The following is an 8,275-nucleotide window of genomic DNA, read 5'->3' on the forward strand; positions in this document are numbered from 1 at the left end:
AATATGGACCATCTCCAAAGCTGAGAGGTGCTGAAACATGGGGGAAGTTAGTTTTTATGGACTGGGTAATTTCATAGGCTAATGAGTGGGAGGATTATCCCAACTATTTTGGAGAAGGGGCAGGGAATTCCAGGAATTGAGCTACCACGCTCTTTTTGGCCCTACCTGGTTGGCCTGAGAACCGTCTTGGCACTGGTGGGTGTGCCATTTAGCTAATGTATTACAATGCTCGTGGTATTATAATGCATTATAAGGCTCGAGGACTACTGGAAGTCCAACCTTCCACCTTCTCCGACCTAGTTGATTCTAACCAGTTTTTGTCATGTCCTATGGATATGTCATTCTTTTAAAGGTTGTGCCTGCCCCCTTCCCTCCTGTTTCACTGGGACTCTTCCTGACCTTGCATTATGGACCCCTTCATTTGACTGCTCATATCCTTTTAATAAGCCAGTTCAGTTCAGTTCAGTTCAGTCACTCAGTCGTATCTGACTCTTTGCAACCCCATGAATTGCAGCACGCCAGGCCTCCCTGTCTATCACCATCTCCTGGAGTTCACTCGAACCCATGTCCATCGAGTCAGTGATGCCATCCAGCCATCTCATCCTCGGTCATCCCCTTCTCCTGCCCCCAATCCCTCCCAGCATCAGAGTCTTTTCCAATGAGTCAACTCTTTGCATGAGGTGGCCAAAGTACTGGCGTTTCAGCTTTAGCATCAGTCCTTCCAAAGAACACCCAGGACTGATCGCCTTCAGAATGGACTCGTTGGATCTCCTTGGAGTCCAAGGGACTCTCAAGAGTCTTCTCCAACACTACACTTCAAAAGCATCAATTCTTTAGCACTCAGCTTTCTTCACAGTCCAACTCTCCCATCCATACATGACTACTGGAAAAACCATAGCTTTGATTAGATGGACTTTGGTGGCAAGGTAATGTCTCTGCTTTTGAATATGCTATCCAGGTTGGTCATAACTTTTCTTCCAAGGAGTAAGCGTCTTCTAATTTCATGGCTGCAGTCACCATCTGCACTGATTTTGGAGTCCAAAAAAATGAAGTCTGATACTGATTCCACTGTTTCCCCATCTATTTTCCATGAAGTGATGGGACCAGATGCCGTGATCTTCGTTTTCTGAATGTTGAGCTTTAAGCCAACTTTTTCACTCTCCTCTTTCACTTTCATCAAGAGGCTCTTTAGTTCTTCTTCATTTTCTGCCATAAGGGTGGTGTCATCTGCATATCTGAGGTTATTGATATTTCTCCCGGCAATCTTGATTCCAGCTTGTGTTTCTTCCAGCTCAGCGTTTCTCATGATGTACTCTGCATAGAAGTTAAATAAGCAAGGTGACAATATACAGCCTTGACGTACTTCTTTTCCTATTTGTAACCAGTCTGTAAATGTAAGTAAAGTGTCTTCCTAAGTGCTCTGAGCAATTCTAGTGAAGCATCCAACCTGAGGAGGGGGTCACAGTGATCCTTGATCTATATCCAATGGATCAGAAGCATGAATGGCCAGAGACGTGCAATCGGCGTCTGAAAGTGGGGCCTGTCATGTGGGAGTGAGCCCTTTAATTTGTGGATGTGCGTGTTAAGTTGCTTCAGTCATGATCAACTCCTTGCAACTGTATGGACTGTAGCCTGCCAGAGCCCTCTGTCCATGGGGCTCTCCAGCAAGAATATTGGAGTGTGTTGTCATGCCCTTCTCCAGGGGATCTTCCCGACTCAGGGATCAAACCCACATTTCTTATGTCTCCTGCATTGGCAGGAGGGTTAGTGTTTTTAAAATCACTAGTGCCACCTGGGAAGCCCTAACTTGTGGAACTTGATGTTGATTCCAAGTGGATAGTGTTAGAGTTGCAACTGTTGGACTCCCAGTTAGTGTCAGAGAGTTAGAAAAGACATCAACATACACAGAGTCAGGAAGAAGTAAGCCTCTCACGAGACTTCCTTCGTGGCCCAGTCACTAAGACTCCATGCTTCCACTGCAGGGGGCATGGGTTCATCCTCTGGTTGGGAACCTTAAGATCCCACGTGCTGCATAGCGTGGTCAAAGAGGAAAAAAGCCTCTCTCGCCTAGTCCTCATACCTGTAACATTCTGTCACTGATAACGAGCAATATGCTAAGCTACTGTAAGCAGCCCCTTTAAATCTCTTTCAATGCCCTTTACCCTCCTTTCGGTGGCTTAGATTTTAAAGAATCAGCCTGCAGTGCGGGAGACCTGGGTTCGATCCCTGGGTTGGGAAGATCCCCTGGAGAAGGGAAAGGCTACCCACTCTAGTATTCTGGCCTGGAGAATTCTATGGACTATATAGTCCATGGGGTCACAAAGAGTTGAACACGACTGAGTGACTTTCACTTCACTACCCTACAGTCCTTTTGTGCAACAATAGTTATTTACTCTACAAGTGTTGAAATCCCATATATGCCAGGCTCTATGATAGGGCCTAGGGAACAATGGTGAGTAAAATCAGATGAGTGTTCCCTCTCATGAACCTAGTGGTAGACTCAGACGCCCGTCAAAGAATCTTATATACAGGTAGATTTACAACTATGATAAATGCTGTGAGAGGTACAAGATGCTATGATTGTTCTCATTAGAAACAACATGGGATGCTTTCCTAAGGAAGCTGAAATCTGAAGAACTGTAGGAGGATTACTAAGTGAAGACGTGGGAGTGGGTAAACTTAGACCTTGCTTATTATAAAGTCTTCTGAGCCTGAGCATTCTTCATCTCCACCCTCCTAGTTCAGTACCCTCCTCCTCCAGATATATTCCCCCACAATTTGGCTTATATGAAGAGCCACTCCGAATACACTCAGAGCAGCATCAGGAGAAAACATTTTATAAAGTTTTTTTTTTTTTTCCAAAAAAATGAGATCATAGTATATATTAAATGCCCAATAAAGTAAGGCATCTACCTTCTCATAACTGAGCACTGCCATTCTAATCAGTTTCCTTGTCACTTTCCACACTGATCCCAATTTCGTGCACCTGCTCTCACACAGCCAGAGCCCAGGTGATTGTGAAAACAATAGAGCTTTGAGCCGAGACTGAAGGATGACAGTGGGAGCAACATGCTTTGCTGACTGGAGTCTTGGAGGTCTTCCCAGAGATTTGAGTTTTGAAGAATGAGGGAGGAAGAAAGACTCTGGGAGGAGGAGACAGCATCCACATGGCACAGAGGACTCAGAAGAACATCACTTATTTGCAGGACAGTGATAGTTTGGAATTCTCTTAAATAAAGTCAGGAAAGCAGCATAGAAAAATATTGAAATTTACTCAGCATTTCAGAAATCAAAAGAACTAAATGTTTAGTGAATTCTAAAAGTCCCATAAATAGAATTTGTCACCTTATAAAATCTTCTCTAAAGGAATTGCTGCTGCTGCTGCTGCTGCTGCTGCTGCTGCTGCTGCTGCTGCTGCTGCTGCTAAATCGCTTCAGTCGTGTCCGACTCTGTGTGACCCCATAGACGGCAGCCCATCAGGCTCCACCGTCCCTGGGATTCTCCAGGCAAGAACACTGGAGTGGGTTGCCATTTCCTTCTCCAATGCATGAAAGTGAAAAGTCAAAGGGAAGTCGCTCAGTCGTGTCTGACTCTTCGCGACTCCACGGACTGCAGCCCACCAGGCTCCTCTGTCCAAGGGATTTTCCAGGCAAGAGTACTGGAGTGGGGTGCCATTGCCTTCTCTAAAGGAATTGCTACTACATGTATTAATCTGAATTTCTGCAGTTGTTCTAGGTTCCAGAAACTTAGTTTAATCCCTCAAAATCTGTTTATTTTCCTGGCATATCTTAAGTTCTTTTCCATTTTGTTTCATTGGCTTCGAAGTGTTACCTTTCTCTTTTCTTGCTTACTGTTTTAGAATCTTGTCAAATGATTTTCCACATCTTCCCAGACTATGATGTAGTTGACTGAGAATTTGTTTTGGCATAGCTCTTTTTCTGTTTCCCTTTATTTGCTGCAATGGAAGCTTCTACCTACAATGACATATGGCAAGACCTAGAGGAAAAAATGATAAGAAAATAATTTCAGCCTAATGAGAGACCAGCCACTGAAAGTTCTTCCATAAAGTACATATCCAGAGGGGAAGACAAATATTTCAGCAATATTTTTGATTAAACAAGTGTACTGTTCTTTATTACCATTTTTTCAGGCATGTAGTTTTGTATGCATCCATCCTCGATGGGTAAAGGCAAACTTTTTCCTTCTTAAAACTGAGAAAGTTACAGAATGTTCCCATCATGTGTGGGGGAAAAAAGAACAGCTACCATTTATTATCACACCTGTTTTGCTAGGCTCTGTTGTAGGCTAATTTGAATGGTATCTTGTTTAGTCAGCTACCAGTGTGCTTAAATAGGGAGATGGTCAGTCAGTTTCAGTGCGATGATAAACTAGAGTACATAAAACCCACGGCCTTGGATCTTTAGAGGATAGTTCAGTGGTCACTTAGTTCATTAACAGCCACGTCAGATTAGAGCCCATGTTCTTGATTTTCAATCCAACGCTCTTTCCACAATAGACTGAGATTCTCAAGACATTTATCTTCATTGGTCCCTTTTCTCTTCTTTCTCTCTCTTCCCAAAAACTTTTTTAAAAGTGTGATTTTCTCTATTCTTTAAAAATGGGATGTTTGAAATCATCCTTCAACAACCGAATTCAGTATTTATCTAAGGACCATCTTCTGCACACTAGTCATCCTCTTGGGCATTTGGTTGGATACAGTAAGATAAGCTATACAAAGATAACTAAAATACACAGTAGCATACTCAAGGGCTTTGTAAACAGGTTCTACAGGATTTCAGAGGTCTGTGTGAGGATCGTATCTTGGGACTTGGGCTTTTAAGAGATGAAAAAGATTTTCAGAAATGAGGTAAGGGCTGAGGGTAAGGAAAAGAATTCCAGGTAATGTGACGAATAATAACAAGGATACAAAGGAAGGGAAGCGTTGGGGAGATGTCCAGTAGAATCATAAGATTAACAAAGTGTTTCTATCAGAGGAGGAGACAGAGGATGAGATGGTTGGATGGCATCATCCAACCAGCCAGGGAAGCCTGGAGGGCTGCAGCCCATGGGGTCACAAAGAGCTGGACACGACTAAGTGACTGAACAAGAACAAATTAGAGGAGAACACAGACCTGGGAAACAGGGTGCGCTGTTTGATGTGCAACTGCGCAAGCGACTGGAGTAGCCAAAATACAGACAGGGTGGAAGCCCCGGGCAGACGTCGTGGAGGCTATAGGCAGGTCACCTAGAAGCTGACTTTAAATGCGCAAAAGTCAGCAACCGTGTTAACCGAGCTGGCTGCTAAGAGGAACTGGGTAGAGTGGGTCAGGAGCCCCGGTCCACGGCGACGCTTACTAGCACATGCCTGCCTCCAGGGGGAGCTCAAGGTTTCCATCCTTCGTTCCAACGCAAAAGGAGCTGGTGTCAATCTAGAACAAAATAGGTATTTTAGAGAAAAGAGCCATTCTGTGGGAGATTCTGTCAGAGGAATGAAGTCATTGTAAAGGAAAGTGGGCTGAGAGAACATTTTCCCCCATCAGTCGCCTCTGGTGACTCTCAGCTTTGGTTAGCTCTTATAATGCTTTTATTTTGTTACCTCTTCTTTGCCTGTGATGAGTGTCTGGTTCCAGAAGGGCAAAAATTCCTGGGGGAGTCCATATTGTCCTGCCCAGCTGCTGAGCCAGAGGCCTGATAGGATTTGGGGCCAGCATGAGCTGGTCATAAAGACTGGGCATTGGGCCAGAGGTCCTTTGTGTATGTGTTCGGTGAGATGCGTGTGTGGCCCATGTATGATGCAAGGTTCTGGTCAGACTGCCTCCACCCAACTGTATGTAATTAGCATTTGGTGTGGTCACACAGGGGACTAGGATTTCTGAGGTGGGATTTCATAGGTGGGATTCTTGTCGAGAGGGGATTTTGCTCAAAGCTTCAGCTGGTGAGCATCAGTAGACAGAGATGTGTGTGTGTGCTGTCCCTCAGTTGTGTCCAGCTCTTTGCGACCCCAGGACTGTAACCCGCCAGGCTCCTCTGCCCATGAAATTTTCCAGACAAGAATACTGGAGTGGGTTGCCATTTCCTCCTCCAGGAGATCTTCCCGTCCCAGGATCGAGCCCAAGTCTGCCGCATCTCCTGCATGGACAGGCGAATTCTTTATCACTGAGCCCCCTGGGAAGCCCAGGCTGAGATGGGGAACTATTATTTCTGACAGCAGTGAAGGCTGAGACTACAAAAAATGCAGCTGCACACTGGTGCAAATTCCTTCCTCGTGGTGGCAGCAGGACCCAGCCTGGGCTCGCATTCACTCCTGGGACTAGAATATTTTCATCAGCAGGAGCCTGGAATTTGAAAAAAATATAAAGCCCAGTGTGAGGCATATACCTTCTCTAAAATAAAGTCTGTCTTCTTGGACAGGGTTGCCCCTCACCTAATTTACATGTGAGGAGCTGGAAATGCGGAAGCAATGGCATGAGTCTAGGACCCTGGAAAGGTATTTAATCTCCAGGAATGAAGGAGATTTGTGAATGACCTAGGGGAGAGAGATGCCAGTGTTGAGAATTGTTAGTTCTGCTATTAATCGTTCACAGTGGTGTTTAGGTGCAAGTCTCTGGGAGGCAGGCTGTCTGCACAGGTGTTGAACTTACCCTAGACTGTGAGTATCAGAACGCACAACTTTAACTTTATTGTTTCTGCATACATTCAGAGAACAGTTTTGCTTTTGCTTGTTTACTCCGTTTTATGTTTCAGTGTGGATCACAATAAACTGTGGAAAATTCTGAAAGAAATGGGAATACCAGACCACCTGACCTGCCTCTTGAGACACCTATATGCAGGTCAGGAAGCAACAGTTAGAACTGGACATGGAACAACAAACTGGTTCCAAATAGGAAAAGGAGTATGTCAAGGCTGTATATTGTCACCCTGCTTATTTAACTTCTGTGCTGAGTACATCATGAGAAACGCTGGGCTGGAAGAAACACAAGCTGGAATCAAGATTGCTGGGAGAAATATCAATAACCTCAGATATGCAGATGGAACCACCCTTATGGCAGAAAGTGAAGAGGAACTAAAAAGCCTCTTGATGAAAGTGAAAGAGGAGAGTGAAAAAGTTGGCTTAAAGCTCAACATTCAGAAAACGAAGATCATGGCATCTGGTCCCATCACTTCATGGCAAATAGATGGGGAAACAGTAGAAACAGTGTCAGACTTCATTTTTTTGGACTCCAAAATCAGTGCAGATGGTGATTGCAGCCATGAAATTAAAAGACTCTTACTCTCTGGAAGAAAAGTTATGACCAACTTAGATAGCATATTAAAAAGCAGAGATATTACTTTGCCAACAAAGGTCTGTCTAGTCAAGACTATGGTTTTTCCTGTGGTCATGTATGGATGTGAAAGTTGGACTGTGAAGAAAGCTGAGTGCTGAAGAATTGATGCTTTTGAACTGTGGTGTTGGAGAAGACTCTTGAGAGTCCCTTGGACTGCAAGGAGATCCAACCAGTCCATTCTAAAGGAGATCAGTCCTGGGTGTTCTTTGGAAGGACTGATGCTAAAGCTGAAACTCCAATACTTTGGCCACCTCATGCAAAGAGTTGACTCATTGGAAAAGACTCTGATGCTGGGAGGGATTGGGGGCAGAAAGAGAAGGGGATGACAGAGGATGAGATGGCTGGATGGCATCACCGACTCGATGGATGTGAGTTTGAGTGAACTCCGGGAGTTGGTGATGGACAGGGAGGCCTGGCGTGCTGCATTTTCTGGGGTCACAAAGAGTCGGACACGGCTGAGTGACTGAACTGAACCGAACTGATGTTTCAGTTATAGGAACTATATTGTTATTCTAACACATGATCTGATATTTTAATATGAAAACCTATGGGGGTCCTAACCCAAATAATCTCTTATTCTATCATTTATGCACTTCTGACTTTTCTTATTTAGTAATATTTCTATCTCATTATAGAATTTATAAATGACTAATGCAGAATATTGGACTTCCCTGGTGGCTCAGATGGTAAAGTGTCTGCCTACAATGCAGGAGACCCAGGTTCAATCCCTGGGTCGGGAAGATCCCCTGGAGAAGGAAATGGCAACCCACTCCAGTATTCTTGCCTGGAAGATCCCATGGACGGAAGAGCCTGGTAGGCTACAGTCCATGGGGTCACAAAGAGTTGGACACGAGTGAGCAACTTTCTTTCTTAAGGCAGAATATTAAAAAAATACAACATAGAACAAATATTAGCCATAATTCAACCACTTAAAGATAAGCAGTGTTCTC

General features: G+C 44.4%; 1 non-coding gene across 1 annotated transcript; it reads left to right on the plus strand.

Annotated features, from left to right (window-relative positions):
* TRNAC-ACA lies at nt 7,994-8,065 on the plus strand. The gene has a single exon. It is a non-coding gene; the product is annotated as a tRNA-Cys (tRNA).

This window comes from Capra hircus, chromosome 29, assembly GCF_001704415.2.
Source record: "Capra hircus breed San Clemente chromosome 29, ASM170441v1, whole genome shotgun sequence".
NCBI lineage: Eukaryota > Metazoa > Chordata > Mammalia > Artiodactyla > Bovidae > Capra > Capra hircus.